This window comes from Equus caballus, chromosome 2 (assembly GCF_041296265.1).
Source record: "Equus caballus isolate H_3958 breed thoroughbred chromosome 2, TB-T2T, whole genome shotgun sequence".
NCBI classification, from domain to species: domain Eukaryota; kingdom Metazoa; phylum Chordata; class Mammalia; order Perissodactyla; family Equidae; genus Equus; species Equus caballus.
The window spans coordinates 45,797,435-45,818,259 of NC_091685.1; the positions used below are offsets into that span (position 1 = coordinate 45,797,435).

A 20,825-nucleotide genomic window follows, 5' to 3' on the forward strand; every position below is an offset into this window, starting at 1 on the left:
TTCTGATACCATATCGTGTAACTTCTGGAAAACTCCGCTGTACACCTGTGAGAAGATGAGAGTGAAGAGGGAAAAGAGCATCTTAGTATCCTGGTGGAAATAGTTTGGACTCCACAAGGTCTGGGGAGTTCCCAGGAGACCTTGGACCATTTTTGGAGATCATGGCTCGGCACTGTTTTCCAGTATAAACACTCAAGCTTTAAAAAGGCTCAAGGCTCTAAAACCCTGAGTTTAAGTCTCTGCCCTATAACTAACTAGCTGTGTGACTTGGGAAAGTCATCTAACTCCCTGACCACATCAATCTCTCCAAGTCTAAGGTGGGACTAATAATGCCAATCTTCGGTTGTTATGATGATTTGACGTAACACAGTTGTAACACAGCCCTTGGTTCATAACTGGCCTCCATGAACTCTCCTCTGCCAGGATGCTTCCTCCCACACACAGGGATCTCCATCCCCACCCCTGCCCCCTCTGCCGCAAGGAGATCAGTGACCTGCCTGATTGGTAAATTTGGGGAGAAGAAACCTAGAATGCTCCTGGAAGAGCGCATGTTCTCCTCTGCTCCCCTAGGGTCCAGCAAGAGGAGTCCTGAGCTGGGCGGGCACATCTAGCCAACACTGTCAGCTTGGGAGGTCAACAGTGCTGGAGCTGCATCATCCATCTGACCTCCATGAGCAAGAGGGTTCAGACGTTGCTCTATCAGCTACTTTTTCTTTGTTTCGTTAATTTATTCAGATTGTGAGTGGGAGGGATAAATGGAGTTATAATGGGGCATCTGCAGATCCCAACAGCTACCATCATCGCCATCATCATCCTCATGCAAGCCACTAGAGCCATTTAATTCTGTAAAAATAGTTCTCATGGCCACTGAGAAGCGAGTGTACAACACAACACTTCCGATGTCTACGTAACAGGCATTTAAGTCTGTTTCAAATTGTACAAATATAAACTCCTTTAAAACGCTTCCACAGTCTAGTCCTCATCAATTGGATTTAGGATTAAGGGATTAAGAATAAACTGACAGTTCCACCCCGCGGCAAGGTGGCGGCACCCGGGCCCTACCACGCAGACTTCCGCCTGGCGCCGGGGCCGAGGGCAGGCTGTGGGCCGCGTGAGAGGTGAAGTCTGGGCACGTGTGGAGCGGGCCACAGCCCGGGTGCGCTGGGCAACATGTCAGAAGGAAACGCCGCGGGCGAGCCCAGCGCTCCGGGAGGGTCCCGACCTCTCGGGGCCCCGGGGGCTCATCGGAGGCGGCCGGCGCCTCCCCTCACGCCGGGCCGCCTTCCCTCCATTTGCTCCAGGGACCTCACCCTCGGGGGAGTCAAGAAGAAAACCTTCACCCCAAATATCATCAGTCGGAAGATCAAGGAAGAGCCTGAGGAAGAAGTAACCATCAAGAAGGAGAAGCCTGAAAGGGATAGAGACCGACAGCGAGAGGGGCACGGGCGGGGCCGGGGTCGCCCAGAAGTGATCCAGTCCCACTCCGTCTTTGAGCAGGGCCCCGCTGAAATGATGAAGAAAAAGGGGAACCGAGACAAGACAGTGGATGTCTCGGACATTGGGCCCTCTCACATCATCAACAGCAAAAAAGAGAAGAGGGAGACAGATGAAGAAACAAAACAGATCTTGCGCATGCTGGAGAAGGATGATTTCATCCATGACCCTGGGCTGAGGAATGACACTCGAAACATGCCTGTGCAGCTGCCGCTGGCTCACTCAGGATGGCTTTTTAATAAAGAGAATGAAGAACCGGATGTTAAACCTTTGTTGGCTGGCCCCAAGGAAGAGGACGTGGAGGTGGATGTGCCTGTTTTGAAGGTGAAAGAGGAGCCACGAGCCAAGGAGGAGGAGGCCAAGGTGAAGGCTCCCAGAGCAGCCGGAAAGACCCCGGGCCTCCCGAAGGATGTCTCTGTGGCAGAGCTGCTCAGGGAGCTGAGCCTTGCCCAGGAGGAAGAGCTGCTGTTCCTCCAGCTGCCGGACACGCTCCCTGGCCAGCCACCTACTCAGGACATCAAGCCTATCAAGACAGAGGTGCAGAGTGAGGATGGACAGACGGTGGTTATAAAGCGGGAGAAAGACCGGGAAGCCAGGCTGGCGGAGAATGCTTGTACCCTGGCTGACCTGTCAGAGGGCCAGGTTGGCAAGTTGCTCATCCGCAGGTCGGGGAAGGTGCACCTCCTCCTGGGCAAGGTGACTCTGGATGTGACCGTAGGGACCGCCTGCTCTTTCCTGCAGGAGCTGGTGTCTGTGGGCCTTGGAGACAGTAGGACAGGTGAAATGATAGTCCTGGGACATGTAAATCACAAACTTGTGTGTTCCCCGGATTTTGAATCCCTCTTGGATCACAAACACCGGTAAAATGAGCAGATGGAGGATGATGGTGACTGTGCCCACGGCCGCTGCCTTCTCCAGACGTTGTGTTCTCAAATCTGCGCGACCCAGAAGGGGCCCGTTTAGCCCACCCACTCGAGCCTTTGGCAGCCGTTGTCCCAGTTTTCCCCACCGGGCCCACGAGGCTCCCTCCCACAACAGCGGTGAATGGCACAGTGACCTTCTCACAGCATGGATACTGCACATCCCTGGCTGCTGGGGGACTTGTCCCTTCTATTTATTTTTATATTTACGTCTTCTCTCTTCAGCTGACTGCCTCCTCCCCAGGTAGAGAGAGGAGGGTCTGTGGAAAAGTACAGCCTCCTTTTCTTGGTGACTGTTTTGGTTCTCAGGATAGGAGGTGTGTGGACTGTCGCTGCTGCTTTTGCTCCCGTCTTCCTCCTGAGATGCAGTGTCGGAGAGAGAGCAGAGAATTTTTGAGTCCAGCTCCATCAGTTACTAGTTGTATGACCTTGGACAAACTACCTAACCTTTCTGAGCCTCGTATTCCTCATCTGACAAAAATGAGGATAATACCTACCTCACAGGGTTGGTGTGAGGATTAAGTGGAATATCGTAGATGAAAACTCCTTGCACAAGGCCAGACATGCACAGTAGGCGCTCAATAAATGTTAGTTTCCCTCCCCCAAAAAAAAGGAATAAACTGATATTTGCGATTTCAATAACGAATTACAAGATGGAAAAATAAATGTCGGCTAATTATATTACCAGGTAACATCAACAACCATTCTAGAATGAAATGAATTATTTTCTGAGTATGAGAAATTTGAGCACAGTGGCTTAATTATCAACACTTCTCTTATTCTTGTTGTGTGGTCATTGTTTTCTCAAAAGCCTTATGGGTGCTCCTCCAAGAACGCAGCTGAAAGGGTCGTTATTGCTGTGGGTGGCGCAGCCCCCTGCCTGGAGCACGGCCAACCCTACGGATTTCCAGAAAGCTTGGTTCCGGATTAAAATCCCAGGACTGCCATCCACACGCTGACTGCCAGGGTTTTCTGAGCCTCATTTCTAGAGTATGGCCCTGTGCCTTCTCCTGTCTCTAAGAACACTTTACATTGGTTTATACTCTTGGATAAAGTTCCAAACTCATCTCTAATTCAGTTGTGGAGGCATTAGAACTTCTTAATCTTGGCAATTGGCTCCCAAGGCCGCAGTTCTGTGGAACCTTTTTCTCCCTGGCCCTCAGGGCTGGTTAGTCATTGCCACATTAACTCATGCAGTCCACTAGGGTGCCAGCTGGGTCCCTGAGGCAGGGGACAGCTAACAGCACCCTCATTAGTAACTATCACCAGAACCTTTGCTGGGGCTTAAGTAATTAGATCCTCTTAATGAAATGGAGCCAATTAACTTCCAGTTTATGAATAAGAAATAATTTCACCGTGTGGTCAGACTCTGCTTGAGGAGGACGCTCACACCGCCTGCATCCAGGAGCAGGGAAACGTTGCCCTGGTTTACCCGCGTGGGCTCTTCCTGGAAACCCGTCCTAAGCCCTCTTCAACAGCACTAAATGCAAACCAGTCTGCGGATATCTAACAACCTCAGCCCCCAAAAAGCATCCATTGTTCACATATCACTCCAGAAAACCTTTCTGGCGCAGGACCCCTCTGCAAGTGCCCGTTGCAGGAGAAGAGCCGTCGGACATGTCCACTTAGGATGACAAAGGGAGCCTGTGGTTACATCCTGCGTGGACAAGCTGGCCCACAGATTCCTGAAGCTCTGAGGGGCAGGAGGGCCACCCCAGCATCAACCGTGTTTTACCTCCACGGCACTAATACTCCTGGCTGCCGCCTTTCCTTCACTGCGGGACCAGCCCTGCCCTGAGAGCCGCCTGCTGACGGTGGTCCCCGAGAGTCTTGCTCTCACCCGGTCAGTGCGCTCCCGCAGTCAAGTGCATCCGCCCTGGTAGGGGCTTTGGTGGGTTCTCAGATGATCCCTGGTGATATCAAATCCAATCACGCTCCAGGGTAACTCCCTGATGGCGGAATCCCATGGCCGTAAAGTGGGCTCCGGAGATTTGGGCCCTGAGTCCCCAGGCTCGCTCACACCCCTCCAGTCCTGGCTTGTAGAGTTGGTTGCAGGAGCAAGAGGAAATGCAGCAGCTGGGCCATCTCCCTAGAAATGCCCACTCTCCCCTCAGCCTCTCTCCAGAACAATGAGGCAGCTGGCCAGGTGCCCTCCACCAAGGGGTCTTCAAATTTGGCTCTTAGCCTAGTGCTGCTTTTTGCTCACATGACAGGCCTGGGTCAGGGGTCATTCTAGGTGAGGGGAGTACAGAGATGAAAGCCACAGTCCTTCTCAAGAAAATAGTAGGGAGGTCAACACAGGTGCTCAAATAGCCCTGATATAAGGTAGCCAAAGGCTATGTGCAACAAGATGGGAAGAGCTGATAGGTTCAAAGAAGGAGAAGACTATGGAGGGGCTAGAGATTCAGGGAAGGCTTCACAGAGGAGGTGCCATTTGAAAAGTGTGTTGAATGACTTCGGGTAGGATAGCAATGTTACAAAAAGTTGGGGCATAAGAGAGCAAAGACACTAGTTTGCAGTAATCTGGGGGTGGGGGCTGTAAGAATGGAAGGAATCGAATGTCAGAGAGACCCAGGGCATAAAATTGGCATCCTTTGTGATTGATTGCACACGCAGGATGAGTGAGAGGAAGGAGACATGGGTGACAACCAGGCTCTGGTTTGGACATCTGGGTAAATGGTGGCAGTATATGTATTAAGTTGCTCAGTTGAGTTTGAGCATGTTAGTTTGGGGGTGGGGCACGCAAGTGTAGATGTCTAGTAAAGAGGTTTAGGACTGCTTGGAGCTCAGGAGAATGGTTAGACTGGAGATACAGAGTTGGGAGTCACAGGCATAGAACTGATATGAAATGAAATGATAAACATCAGAGGTGAAGGACATCGATCACCTACATAGGGTTTGGAGTAAAAAGAGTCGAGGAACCAGGCACAGAAACAGTGAAGACGTGGGCTGAAAAACAGATGCATTCTAAGAAGAGTGACGAGGGACGGCCAGAGAGAGGGCAGACGTCAGTGTGGGGATTGATTAACATCTGTCTTCATTGCCAGACCTTCCCCCCAAGTGGCCGAGGAACATACCTGCCTTTGCTTGGCTCTCCATGCCCAGTGCCTATCACAGTGCGTGGCTCACAGTAGTTACTGAACAGCTGTTTAAAATTGAACAGCAGGAGGGAAGGAAGTGTGGGGGTTGTGATGGTGCACGGCCCTTGCAAAATGTGAACCAACCAGAAAACAAGGGGCTTGGATCAAGTCGGGTCTTCACGAGCTCATAGCAGAACTTCACCTGTGTCTGGCATTTCTCATCTCATTGAATCGTCAAAGGGACCATGTGTATGTTGTTGACACTGACAGATGAACTCTGCTTCGAGGAAAGGAAAAACTACCGAGATCTTAATTCTCCTCCCCGCTCATGGGCCATGACTCTGTGCTGTGAACCACCATGAGAGGTAGGGGGAAAATCAATGAGTTCAGCCATACAGAGCAGAGCTGTCACCCCCCAGAGTTCTTCTCAGCCTGTGGTAACATCTAATATTCCAATTGCCCACATTTTCATCTCTTTATTCTCAGATGACATTTCCTATTAAAAATACAAATTCCTACAAGAAATTTTCACCTTTCTTTTAACCTCTCATCTATCACTTACACCCTAATGTGCATATAGAGCCTAAGAAAAAAAAATTAAGATCAGAGAGACACATAGCAGGGCACTGGGTTTCTTATGGAAAGAAGAAAGGGGCACGAGGTAAGGAAAAAAAATGACACCAAAACTAGAGCGTGGAGGCACAAATCTCCAGCTCACAGATCTTGCCTGAGGATTTTGTTTGGAAAATCTACTTAAAGAATTTGCAGAAATTAGATACATAGAGTTTTGGTTGGTTGGTGTCTTACCATCAAGTCTGGATTTAGAGGTTATCCTGCCAAACGCCACGGAAAAACCTGTCTGGTGTAATTTAGGACCTGGTTTGGATTTTTCTGAGCTCTAAACAATAATTGAATCCCCAGATACTTAGCAGAATCTGACCACACATGGCGAAATTATTTCTTGGTCATAAACTGAAAAGTTAATTGGCTTCATTTCTTTAAATAGGTTCAATTATTTAAGCAACAATGAATCTTCTGGAGGTATTTACAAGTCAGGGCTGACTACAGGAGATGAAGGTTTAAAGCAGGCTGCCCGGAGGCCTTTGTAACCTGCCACCAAGGAGCTTGCAGATTGGGAAGGCGTTCATTCGTGCTTATAAAATATAAAAACTGCCCTCCATGGCATGATTAGATTTGATGCAACCGGCTTATTAAATATTAACGCAGCCAAGAAAGGATGCCCATACCTATGATGGAGTTCAGCATTGTTGAGAACAGTAGGGAGTTTTTGAGAGGGAGTTTATGTCTGGAACCTATTGTCTCATCAGGCAGCTAAACCACAAGCCTGGGTCATCTTTGCCACCACTTGCTCCTCAATGACATTCTTTCCCTTCAACATGGCTCATTGTTGGGACCTAAATGAAAAGGTTAATTCTTAAACTCATGGAGCAAATACAAAGTCATGGCTGAGTTCATCTCAAAGCATAAGGCTTCCTTCTACACAATATAAAGGTTGGCTGAAATATTTCCTCCTACTGTGTCCTTTCTCCCCTCTAGCTTTGGCCCTGACTCTGAATGTTAATCAGTCCCAGAATAAAGTGTCTGCAATTAGCTGAGAATCTGACCTAACCTCCAACCCTCTTCCCATTGCCTTAATAAGCGTTGCTTCAAATTGCCCTGATCCCTTAGTATGGGCATGTTATGCCCTTGCACGTTTCCTCTAGTATGTGTGAATTACCTTCTCAAAGAACATGCTTAGAAGCAGAGTTGGATCATTAACCTTAACCCAGAATTTCACTAAAGCAAAGATGTTTGAAATTGCGGGGTTAGGTGGGTTAATTAAGAGCCAATATCTATCTTTTTCTTCAAGCAAATAAAGACAAGAGATGAGATCAACGAGCTAATGGGGATGAACTTCACAGTACATTGCCATATGGGGGATGTGTATGTCCATCTTGCAGCTTGGATTTTTCTCTAACGAAACCAGAAGAAGGACACATATCCCACCATCAGGCCCCTGCAGAGGCTCACTCTGAGGGTACCGGAGAAGATTATGCAATCAACTTGCTTCCTGTTCCCAGAGAGGAACTTCTGTGCAGCTGTGGAGCTGTCCAAAGGCCCCAGTGCTGAAAGCACTAAGGCGAAATGACAATAAGTACATCTTGAAATACCAATATACGCTATGTATTTTCTTCTCCAGGGTCCAGACTGGGCCATAATGAAGAACAGACAGTTTGAGACAATATATTGAATGCCTTTCTGAGAAAAAGGACTAAAAGTTCGCTTTAACTTTTTTACCTTTAATACTGTAAATCGTTGTTTGGCCACCAGCTCTACCTTCCAGTATATAGTGTGTCAAGGATATGGGCATACGGCAAAAACATCATGAGATAGCTTATAGAATTATGCATTTCCTAGTGTTTTAAAATAAACTAAGGGAGTAGGAAAACCATTGATAGCTAAGTTTCCTAACAAAGCTCCCCTCCCTTGCCTGAGTGTGACACACCATTATCAGAGTTGTGTGTGGAAAGCTCTGTCTTCCTTCAGCTTCATCTCCCATCATGGAGTGTCTCTCCCAAACAATTTTGGGATGACATTGTCATTTCACCATCTATGCAGCGTGACTATTCACTTCTCGACTTTTCAAAAAATCATTTGAAGTTAAAAGCACAAAATCTAGTGTAAATATGAAATTAATTAAATCTATCCATGCTTAAGTCTTTTCAGAATTAACTTATTAAATGTTTGCCGTAAAATTATTAACTTGTAAGTGAAGATAATGAGTCAGTTTAAGGTTATTTAATTACTGGCAGAATTACAGTATTTACACTATAGTCTTTTCTGCAGCTCTAGTCTCGTGTGTGGTACATCGCTGGAGGGTTTTCAGTCTAGCCCCTTCTGATATTTCATTTGGATAATTGTTTTCACCTGAAAGGATGAAATTTATTGCACAATGGAATCATTTGGCTCTTGATTGGATGGGCATCTTTGGAACCTGTCTGTATTGATAGAGAAGTCACCAGGGAGGGCTAATTGATCATCAGCCCTGTGTGCTGTGAAGTTCAGATGGATCAGACTGAGTCTTGAACACTTAGCCCCTGGCTCCCTTTCTGTGAAGGGTAACTTGGGATGGGGCTCAATTAGCACCAACTCCCAGTTCTTCATGGAACCAATAAGAGCCCTGTTAGGAGCCGGACCTCCACAGGAGAGAGTCCTATTGCCCTTTGAGTCCTTGCTAAAGAGTACAATATAGTCCAGTTGGGTAGCCTTTGCTGTATTTTTAGTGAACCGTTCAACCTTGGTGTGGGCTGCGATAGCTGCCCATCCTGTGGGTCACTGCTGAGCAGTGAATACTCTCCCAACTTTTCCCCAAACAAGTTCCATTTTTCTGCAACAGAGCAGCCAGGGTTTAGAGCAGTTTGCCTGGAGCAAAAGCCTTCATGTTGTGATCTATCAAAGAGACTATATGCATCAAACATGGCAGCCCCCGTCCACTAGGCTCTTTGATAATGCTTATTCTCCAGCCAGATTGTCAATAACTGACCTTTATCTAATGATAGAGCAAGTCATAAGACTGCCAGGATCGGCAGAGACGACACTGGGGAGCGGCAAAGGTTCTAAGGAGATGCTCTAGCAAGGAGCTGGGTCTGCTCTCTTCTTGGATGGAGCAGCTGATAGGGGGCAGAGCTGGACTGGTCTAAAGAGAGCTAAATGTCACAGATTTAAATAAGTGTTGATTTCATGATGACCATCCTTGAGCCACTGTGGTAAATCCAGCCAGGACTAGTCCCTAGCCATGGTGGTGGTAGTGGTTGTGGTCGTGATGTGTGTGTGTGTGTGTGTGTGTGTGTAAGGAAGCATAGGATACAGTTCTCAAGTCCCTGGACCTTACTACTTGGGGAAACAAAACTCATATACATAATCAACTAGAGAAGAATATAAGAATATAAATAAGTGAGTGCCCAATAAGTTGTTCACCGTCATCATTTGATGCCCTCCTTTTGCAGTAACATGGAAAGGGCTCTGGGGGCCCTGGGGGAGGGAAGATGTCCAGTTAGAGAAAAGAGGAGGAGGACTCCTGGATTACTGGGGGGAAGAATCTGCTGGGAGTTAGAGTCTAAGATTCCAGTTCTAGCAAATCATGTAAGGGGTAGAGATGCTCTTCACCAGGCACGGTCATTCTCAGATGGCTGGGCTGGGTGGTTTGTGCAGATTTACCCTTTGGTGGGACCAAATGCCCTTCAGTTCTATCCAGATGCTGTCATCGCGTGAAGGAATACTGAGAACTCAACTCTCCCAATTCTAACCTTTCAAATCTTCGAAGATCTTTGTCGTCCTGCCCCTTCTCTGGGGGCATGTTAGAGCTGTGCAATGGCTCTTCTCTGCCAAGGCAGGCTTCTCACCCACCAGTGGAACAGCTTATGCAGCCTTGGAGCAAAGCCCTTGAGATTTGGAGTCATGCAGATGATTCCCTAGCTCTCAGGGCAGTGAGGTGACTGGTGGCCCCTCAGTCCCTGTGAGGTCAAGTATAGGGAAACACAGATGTAGACCATGCCAGAACCTGAAGAATGCCTGGACAGCAATGTGCTCAACAAAGCTGGACAAAGTTCCCTTTTTTTTCTCCTGTCTTGGCTACAGCCAACTTTGGGTCTCACAAAGAAGCTTCTGGCTCTCCTGCGTCCCCTCCACCACGGCCGAGGGATGGGGCCCGAGCAGCCACCAGCCCACTCACCTACGCAGGTCTCTGCCTGATGGAAGGATCTACCTGTGGCTCCACCTCTCTCTCCATGTCCTCCAGGCTCCCCGGGATGCTCCAAGCTCTCCAGGACAAGGAGCAGGAGAGGCAAAGCTGTAAAATAGGAAGACTATAAATTTTTTTAAAAATGGAGAACTACATTTCCATGCGCCTGTGAGGCGAGCTGTAGAGTTCCCATATCTAACATAAAATGATGAGATTTGAAATGAAGCTAATTTTTTCCAAGAAGGTCTATAGCTCTTCATGCTCAGAGACAAGGAAGCCAATTTCATGCTTCAGGGAATTGGTGGATGGTCTGTGGGGTCAGGAAGGGACTCCTTCTCATGGGTGGGCACAGCCGCTCTGCAGGGGAGGAACACGAGAAGCTGCAGACTTAGATGCTCCAGAGACCTGCGGAGCGGCCAGAAACAGCCACTGCGATCATGGGGACAACGGGGAAATGCAGTGATTAAAACAAAATCCAGAGCAGGATGGGGGAGGGGAAATTGGTGGTTTTAATATATCACCTTCCTCTCATTTTTAATAATAGTGTTGCCTTTGCAATATTAGCTCCTTAATTCTCACCCCATTCCATTCGCCTTTGTTTTCACACGCTTGTGCTGTAATTTTCAATTTAATTAGTTGCAGTTCTGTGAGATGGCAACAGGTCCTGGTTTATCTTCGCAGCTAATACTGCTAATTGTTTATCCAGCCTTCAGTAATATCTCATTAACTTTATAGGCTATCGTTTCCACATCATCTACAGAATTAATTTTCTGCAAATCCAAAGACGTTGGTGCTTGTGAACATTTTCTTTCAGAAACACAAAAAAAACAACAAAAGAAAAAAAGCACCTGGCAAAGTGAAGAAGCCCGTTGTCATTTTCTGCTGCCATGTCCCTCAAGGAAATAATGTCTGAAAATGGTCTTTCCTTTAATTTATTTAAAAAAGAACCCACCTAAGCAATTCATCATTTTTATAACAGCCATTATCCATAAGGCATTTATGGATACACAGAGAAAAGATGAGATGTGCATGCAAAATATTTGGAGGCAACACGACACGGGCCCTTCAATTACTTGCTTTAATATAATGGAGTTGTTATCTAGATGATTTTTATGGCATCCGTCTTGATTTCTCAGAACACTTAATAACCACTCCCACCTCCCGCCTCCTCCTCTAGAGGATGGGAAATTTAGAAGACAAGAGTGCATGATTTAGCTATAATCCCCCATAATCCATAACCCCATCTAATGTTTGACACCAGTTCTGCCCATTCTCACTCCCCTCTCTGTCACCTTTGACCCAAGGTGCAAAATACTTGCCCTTCACGGGTCTCCTCTACGGCTCCCCAGCAGGCCTCTTTGTAGCCAATCTGGTCCCTGGTGTTCAAGACAAAACAGATACATTGTAGCACCTCTTTCAAGGCAAAAGAGATACATTGTATCACCTCCCCCACTCCCCACCCCACCCTTGGACCACATGGATCCACTGTCCCCTTTTTCTGAACTGCAGACAGCAAGAAATGACCTCCGCTCTTTGCCACAAGCACAAGAGAGCTTTGCTAATAGAATGTCCCTACAGACTGAGCCTGCATAGTGACAGCGCTTTTGGCTTCCTCCCCTGGCCTCTGGGCACGCAGTGGCTCGTGGTTCTGCGTGTATCGGTATCTTCTGTTTAGCAGACTGGGTGGACCTTCTCCACAGCCTGGATCCCCTCCAGGAACGTGCTTTTCAATGGCCACGTTGTCATTCCTGCAAAACTGGGAGCTGCTACTCATCCACAGACTGAACTGGGCAGGAAGTAATCATCAGCCGGCACAAAGGTGGGAAAACTTGATTCACTGGGCTGAAGGCAGCTGGAGGGTCTGACTCCAGCGGCTTAACCAATGCCATGGCAGAGACAAGGGCAGCAATGCAAGAGACGTCCAAGAATCGGTACATGGTGCTCTTGCTTTGATTGAGTGGGAAAATCCATGTAGCAAGGACTTGAGAGATAAGATCACATGTCAGTTGGACAGAAGAGAGGATTCCAAGATAGAAAATGGGCCCAGACTTCTCTTTTTTTTCCATCTTCTCCCCACAGCTCCCCAGTACATAGTTGTATATTCTAGTTATAGGTCCTTCTAGTTCTGCTACATGGGACGCCGCCTCAGCGTGGCCTGATGAGCAGCGTGAGGTTTGCACCCAGGATCCAAACTGGTGAAACCCTGGGCTGCCGAAGCAGAGCATGCGAACTCAACCACTGGGCCACAGGGCCGGCCCCTCAGACTTCTCTTGATTGGCCATTAACATCCAACTTGGACAAAAGGCCAGTGTCAATGCCCGAAGAGCATTCAGGAAGGACCCAGATAACTGAGACGCATCCAGTAAGTTCTGCTTCAGCCACACTTGTTCCTGTTTTCCCATCCAGGAACCTTCTCCCCAAATCCTCCCCACCATCAGCACTCTATGCCTAATCATTTGTCCTGCATTTTGCTGAGTTGCAAACCCCTTTGGGAATATAAGGAAACACATGAACGAGAAGCACATCTATTCCCAAACATCTCCAAGTTACTTAGGCTTCAGAGAATTTGTGGGGTCAAAGAGAACCACAGCATCTCTGTTCCATAAGTGAGAAGTCCAAAACGGTCAGGAAATCAACAAAAGTCATCTAGATGCTTTGGAGACAAGGATAAGGCAAGACACTCATGGCATAGCGTTTGGTGCCCCATGGTGCTAGGAAAACAGCTTAATAAACAAGCATTTGGTCCTTCACTTTTATTGTCTTTGGAAACGGCAAATGCAGCTCTATTCTGCGAATATTTTCAACCTTTGATGTGGTCTAACGAAAGCTACATACTGGGTGTTTTCAGATAAAAGTGGCAGAAACCCAACTCAAAACAGTTCAGACTAAAATGAGACTTATTGTTTTCTGTAGTTGAGAAGCCCAAGGGTGGAGCTGGCCTCAAGAATCCCCACACTGTGGGCGGTGTCCAGATTTTCTAATATGCTTATTTACCCTCTCTTTCCTCTCTCCTCTCCTCTCTCCCCCACCCCCCACGTCTCTCTGCCTCTTCGTTTCATCTCTCTCATTCTCTCTACTTTCTCTCTTTCTGTAGAAGGGTTTCCTCTACGGGAGGAGGAGATAATCCAGGAGAAGGTAGAAGAAACAGGACGAGTTAGCTATGGGTTTCCATCCTGTCAGTTCCCAGCCCAAGATGAAGAGGCTGTGTGTCTTTTTCTTCTTGGACCATGAACTGAAGGGGTATGAGCCTAGTTTTAATAGGGTTGCTCTGGCATCTGTTTTGATAAAAGAAGGGGACAAGGTCGAACCAGGGATGTCTGGAAACATTCAGGCCAGAGATAATGGCACCCTGGCCCTGGCCGGTGAGCCGTGGAGGTGGTGAGGGTGGCCAAAGCCTGCATGTGTTTTCAAGGCACAGACAACAGGATGTCCTTACAGGACAGATGTGGGACATGGAAGAAAAAGCAGAGTTAGAAACGGTGCCATGCTCTTTTGGCCCAAGGAACTAGACGTGTGGCATTTCTATCAACTTCATGTGAGCTATTGACTCTATTGTATATACAGTATGTATCACTCTGCAATTGCTTTTTATCACTCAACAATTTGTCTTGAGATCCCTCCATTGATAGGTAGATAGATAAATGGTTGGTTGATAGATTGATAGGTAGATAGACTAATAGATAGATTGATAAATAGATAGGGGTTTAGACAGAGGTGCAGATACAGGTCCAGGTACAAGTATTGATGTAAGTGGGTGTCGATGTGGACTGAGGTAGATACTGGTACAGCGTATGAGTTCCCTGGGGCTGCCATAGCAAAGGACCACAGACGTGCATTCTCTCACGGTCAGATGTCTGGAGGTCAGTCGTCCGAGATCAAGGCGTCGGCAGAGATGGTTCCTTTTGAGGCCTGTGAGGAGAATCTGTTCCAGGCCTTTCCCCAGCTCCTCAGGGTTTGTGGCATCTTTGACATTCCTCAGCTTGTTGAAGCATTATCCCAAACTCTGCCTTTATGTTCACGCGGCGTTCCTCCCTATGTGTGTCTCTGTCTTCATATGGCTGTCTACTTATCAGGACACCAGTCATATCAGATAGGGGCCACCCTACTCTGGTGTGACCTCATCCTAACTAGTTACATCTGCACTGAGGCTATTTCCAAATGAGGTCACGTTCTGAGGCGCTGGGCGTGAGGAATTCAACGTGTGAATTTTGGGGGGACACAATTCAAGTCAGAGACACAGAGATAGGTATAGGTAGATGGAGGCATGTAGATATAGGTACAGATAAAGATGTGAGTGTTGGGAGATGCGCACCCTCAGCACACTGTCCCTACACTGGAACATGCTACCACTTTTCGATTTCCTCCTAGAAGAGTATTGGGGTGTCTCCAATGTCACTGTTGCAAATAAAGCCTTGATGACCACTCTGGCCCACGTGCATGCATTTCTCTAGGATCTAACCCAAAACAGATTCATCAGGCCGCAATGTGCAAGTATCTTCAACTTCGGTATATCCTGCCACACTGTCGTCTGAAGCCGAGGCTTGGCTTTCCTCTCCCGCCAACCTCACGTCCTCGTAATGTGCTGCGTGTCAGCCACACTCTAGCTTTCATACCTCTTCATGGTTTCCCCTGCATGTCCTGACGCTGATGACTCTCTGTCCTTCTCTGGGCAGACCCAATCCCTTGGGGCAGAGTAAGAATCCAGCAGTGGTTGTCTCTTCTGATTCAGAGCTTGTATCTATTTTATTTTATATTTGTGCCTAGGTATCTCATAGTTTGACAGTCTGAATGAGAGGTTTTCAAAATTATATTTTCTAATTTTTTTCTTTTTAGAAATCAGAAGACACAGCAGCAGCTGTGTCTTCTGATTCGGGGCCCCTCTATGGTGTACCTGGAGTGTGGGCACCTGGTCTTGTTGGATTCCTAATGCCTGGGGTTTCCCTCTAGGCTGCAGACCATCAGATGCCAGGCAAGAACACATGGATGTGTAACCACAGCTTTATCAGACGTGCTCATGTACAACCAACGGTGGGAAACCAAAGATCAGCAATGCAGGGGCAGCCTTTTGAGTGAAGACTCAAGGAAAACCCTTTCACATGTCTGCCATGTGCTAACCCATCATAGGTCAACCTTTGCTTGTGACAAAACCCCTCTCAAATTCCCCCAGACTCCCCCTGCCACCTCCCCACTCGCAGAGGAGACAGTCGCCACGTCATGTATAGCCCTGCCTTTACTCACGGTTTACTGTCCTTTTATCCTCATCATGTCACTACTATAAGGCGAGGGTCCCAGAGCCAGGCCACCAGCTAGTGTCTGCCAATCAGGTTCCCACCACTCGCGTGGGTGAGATGAAGACAAGGCGGAGGGCTCCATGGGGCTGATTTCGCCTTATTTCGTCTCTCCCTCCGCAAGGTCTCTCTCGCTCTCGATCCTCAAGACCCAGCTGATGCTGATGTTTTCTCTGGAATCTTCTGATTCAACATATCTCCTCCTCCTCTCTCGCTCTCTCCTCTGCTCAAGGCTTCTCATTCAAAGACCCCGAAAACCAGCAATGTCAAGCATCTTTACAGAGATTTTTTTCAGCCTAATATGATCTTTTGCAATTGTTTCTTTCGGGCTTATTTAAGAAATGCTTCCCCATCCCTATATGGTAAAGAGATCCCTTTCTAGTTTCTTTTAAAATGTTAAAGCTTTATCTTCAACACTTAAAAACTTTAATTCATCTGCAATTTGTTTTGCATGTGTTGTGAGGTACAAATTCAGTGTTCCCACCTCTAACTGAATGTCTGCCTGTCAAAACCAAGATCTACAGAGTGAGTGTTTGTCCATCCTGACCTGATTTCTGGTCCATTGCTTTAATTTGTTATCCCCAAGCCAGTGACACAATTTTTATTACTATAACTTATAATGAACTTGAACATCCGATGGGGTCAGTTTACCATTTTTGTTCAGCTTTTTCAAAATTGTCTTGGCCACTCTTGATCACGCTCTTCCACATCATTTCAACAATCAGTTTTTAACTTTCAGGAAAATATCCTGTTGGTCTTTTGGAATCCCATTTAACTTATGGATTAGTGCTTGCACCTATTTTATTTTATATTTGTGCCTAGGTATCTCATAATTTGATAGTCGGAATGAGAGGTTTTCAAAATTATATTTTCTAACTTTTTTCTTTTTAGAAATTCTTTTATTTATTTTTTTTTTGTTGAGGTCACATTGGTTTATAACATTATATAAGTTTCAGGTGTATATCGTCATATTTGAACTTCTTTATAGACTGCATCGTGTCCACCACCAAAAATCTGGTTGCCGTCCTTCACCATATACACGCACCCCAAAGTCTTATAAGAAATTCTTACATGGTATTCAAGATACGCAATAAGATGTAAAGAATAAAAAATACATGCTCATGGACCCATCACCAAGGTTAAGAAATAAAATGTCGACTATAATTGAAGACCCCTCGTCACCCGTTCCCAGGCAGCCCCTCTCTCTCCAAGAGGCAGCCATGATTCTAAATCTGGTTTTTGACATCACATGCATCTCTTTTGTGTATACTCCATATATACACACCCAAGTGTATTGTTACGTATGATTTCACCATTATATAAGCAACATCATATTGGGCACCTTCTTCTGCAATTTGGATTTTTAGCTTTTAACTTTTTAAAATTTTCAAAAATGTTTTCCCAACATATTTGTGAGATCCACCTCTCAGTAATATCATAGCTCTTGTTTATTTATATTCGTGGATCTATAGTTTCCTATGGTAATAGATGTATCTGTTTTTCTGTGTTTGGACTCTTAGCTGTCTCTCTGAGCTTTTCTACTGTGAGCCGCACTACTGTGAGCTCTTGCACAGCTTCTTTTGAGGACCCGGAGTTCCTCTGGTCTGCATAACTAGGGACAGTCACTGGGTCCTCGGGTTTGCACATCCCCTCCCTCGCCGCGGACTGACATGTGGTTCCCGGGTGAGATTTACATCCTGTTTCTGTTGTTTTGTGTCATATGTTTACTGATCAGCTGTGTTTTCTTTTGATTGAATTGCGCATTCACGCATTTTGTCCCTGTTCTTATTCTGTTGATGTATGGAAGTTGTGTAAATATCTTAAATGTTCTCTGTTGTTCTCTCTGTTACCAATAGCTTTTCTCAGTCTGTGGCATATGTATATTTACACACCACAGAATTCACTCTTTTGAAGTGAACAATTCAATGGTTTTTAGTACATTCACAAGGTTGTGCAACTCTCACCGCTATCTAATTCCAGAACATTTCCATTACCCCAAAACGAAGCCTTGTACCTGTTAGCAGGCGCTGCCACTCCCCTCTCTCCTGGTCCCTGGCCACCCCTAATCTACATTTCATATAAACAGAATCACGCAAAATGGGGTTTGTCTGACTTGTTTCTTTCATTCAACATGAGGTTTGCAAGACTCATCCATGTTGGAGCGTGTATCAGTACTCCATTCCTTTTCATGGCTGAATAATATTCCTTTGCATGGATATATCACATTGTGTTTACCCATGTATCAGTTAATCAATTTTTAGGTTGTTTTCACTTTCGGCTGTTAAGAATAATGCCTCTAGAAACATTCACGTACGTGTTTTGGTGAACACGTTGCAACTAAATACATACAGAGGAGTGGAAATGTTGGGGTATTAGTTTCTTATCACCATTGTAACAAATTACCACACAAACCTAGCAGCATAAAACAACACAAACTTATTACCTTACAGTTCTAAAGGCCAGAAGTCTGAGACTGGTCTCATTGGGCCAAAATCAAGGTGTCAGCATGTCCTTCTGGGGGCTCCAGAGGAGAATTTCTTCCTTGCCTTTTCCAGCTCCTAGAGGCCACCCACATTCCTTGGCTCACAGCTGCTTCTTCCATCTTCAAAGCCATCAGTGTAGCATCTTCTGTCCTTTTTGATTTCTGCTTCTGTTGTCACTTCTCCTCCCACCTCCCTACTTCTTGTAAGGACCCCTGTGATTAGCTTGAGCCCACTGGGTAATCCAGGATAATCTCCCCATATCAAGATTCTTAATTTAATCACAGCTGCAAAGCCTCTTCTGCCAAGTAAGGTAACACAGTCACAGCCTCTGGGATTGGGATGCAGGCATCTTTGGGGGGCCATTATTCTGCCTACCATCCTGGGTCATATGGCAGCTCTATGTTTAAATTCTTAAGGAACTGCCAGACTGTTTTCCAAAGTGGCTGCACCATTTCACATTCCCACCAGCACGGTGTGAGGGCTCCAATTCCTCCATGTCCTCACCAGCACTTATTATTACTTGTCTTTTGAGTTGGTTTGATTTGATTATAGCCATTCTAGTGGGTGTGAAGTGGTCCCACATTGTGTTCTGGATTTTCACTCCCTAAAGACTAATGACATTGCGCATCTTTTCTTGGGCTTGTTGATCATTTGTACATCTTTGGAGAAATGTCAGTTTAAATCCTTTGCCCATTTTTTAACTGAATTATTTGTCTTTTTATTGTTGAGCCATAAGATTTCTTTCTGTAATTCTGGATACTAGAATATTATCAGATCTATGACTTGAAAGTTTTTCTCACATTTTGTGAGTCACCTTTTCACTTTCTTGATAGTGCTCTTTAAAGCACAAAAGTTTTTCCTTTTGCTGAAGTCCAATTCATTTATTTTTCATTTGGTTGTTTATGCTTTAGGTATCATATCTAAGAAACTGTTGCCTAATCCGAGGTCATAAATGTTTACACCAATGTAAACCTTTAAGAGTTTTATAGTTTTAGCTCTTACATTTAGGCCTTTGATCCATTTTGAGTTAATTATTGTATGCAGTGTGAGATAGGGGTCCAAGTTCATTCTTTCGGATGTGGATATCCAGTTGTGCCAGCATCATTTGTCAAAAAGACTATTTTTTTATATTCCCATTGAATTGTCTCGATGTTCTGATCAAAATTCAAATTAGCAAACAAGTTTGTGTTGATTTCTGGACTCCCTATACTATTCCCTTGACCTCTATGTCTACCCTTATGCCTGTACCACACAGTTTAATTACTGTAACTTTGTAGTAAGTTTTGAAACATTTCTGGGTTGTTGTGGCTATTCTGGGTTCCTTGCTTTTCCATGAGAATTTTAGGATCAGCTGGTCAATCACTGTGCCAAGGGCCCCTGGCATTTGGGAGCGATAGCTTGGACTCTGACATGATTTAGGGAGTTTCCCATCTTGGGGAGTCTTCCAACCCACGGCCGTGGGACGCCTTTCCATTCGTCACGTCCTTTTTATTTTCTTTACGTGATGCTTTGTAGTTTTCATTACACAAGACTGACACTTATTTTGTTAAGCTCATTCCTCAGTCTTTTACTCTTTTTCTGTTACTATAAATGGAGTTGTTTTCTTAATTTCATTTTTGGATTATTCATTGCTAACATATATAAATACCATAGATTTTTGTATAATGATTTTGTCTCCTGGAACCTTGCTAAACTCATTTATTAGCTCCAATAGTTTTTTTGTGGGTTCCTTAGGTTATTCTGTGTACAAGATCATGTCATCTGCAAATAGAGGGAGTTTTATTTCTTTCATTCCAATTTGGATGTCTTTTATTTCTCTTTCTTGCTTAGTTGCCCTGACCTGACTTACCCTTACATTTCTAAAATAGCATCTCCTGATGACTGAAAGGGTTTTTAAAAATTTAATATGGTTGAATTTAGCAATTATTTCCTCTGTGGTTTTTGCTTTTATAATCTTATTTAAGGAATTCATTTTTATTCTGAAATTTCAAAGCTATTAGAATTTTTTTCTAAATTTAAATTATTTTGCTTTTCTCATTAAGATCCTTAAGCAACTAGAATTGCATATTGGATGTGGCATGAGATAATGAGAGAGGAGCTGGTTTTATTTAATTTCCCATGTGGATTATTAGCTGTCCAGCCTTGTTTATTGAATAGTGTATTGTTTTCCCAAGTCTACAAGAACAGCATTCTCATATTATAGTTTCCAGCAGGCATGGATCTGTTTTGGGGCTGAATTCCATTCAGTTCGTCTTTTCCTCATCCCACCTTGCTTGCCGACCACCAGTTTATGATATGTTGCAACATCTGATACAGCAATCTCCTCCAAAACACTCCACCCTGCCTTATTTAATTTCCTCAAAATTATCTTGGCCATTTTTATCATTTTGCTCGTACATTTAAGTTGTAAAATTGTGCAACATCTTAGATTAATTCAAAGATAATTTTTATTTTTATAAAACATGATACATTAAATATGTTTTCTATAGTGTTTTAAAATTAATCTTTTGTAAGTTTCTCTATAAAATTCCAGTATATCTTTTATTAAATGTATTCCTGGGTTTGTTTTTAATCCTCATTTATGAAAGCAACAAAAGCATAAGTTACATTTCATTTTCATTGCTGGTATATGGTATTGAAATTGTTTTTTCTGTAGCATCCTTGTATTTTTTCATTTGTCCAAGAAATACGTATTATGTACTCACTGTATGCCAGATGCCATTCCAGGGGAAGGACTTCACAAGGATCCCAGACAGACTCAATCTCGACCCTCTTGGAGCTGACGTTTTCCTGGAAAATAGGACAATAAACCAACAAGT

The 20,825-nt window shown here is 45.1% G+C and overlaps 1 pseudogene; it reads left to right on the top strand.

Annotated features, from left to right (window-relative positions):
* The first annotated feature begins 1,170 nt into the window (after positions 1-1,170).
* On the top strand, positions 1,171-3,020 carry LOC100052422 (DNA-directed RNA polymerase III subunit RPC4 pseudogene; annotated as a pseudogene).
* Positions 3,021-20,825: the final 17,805 nt, after the last annotated feature.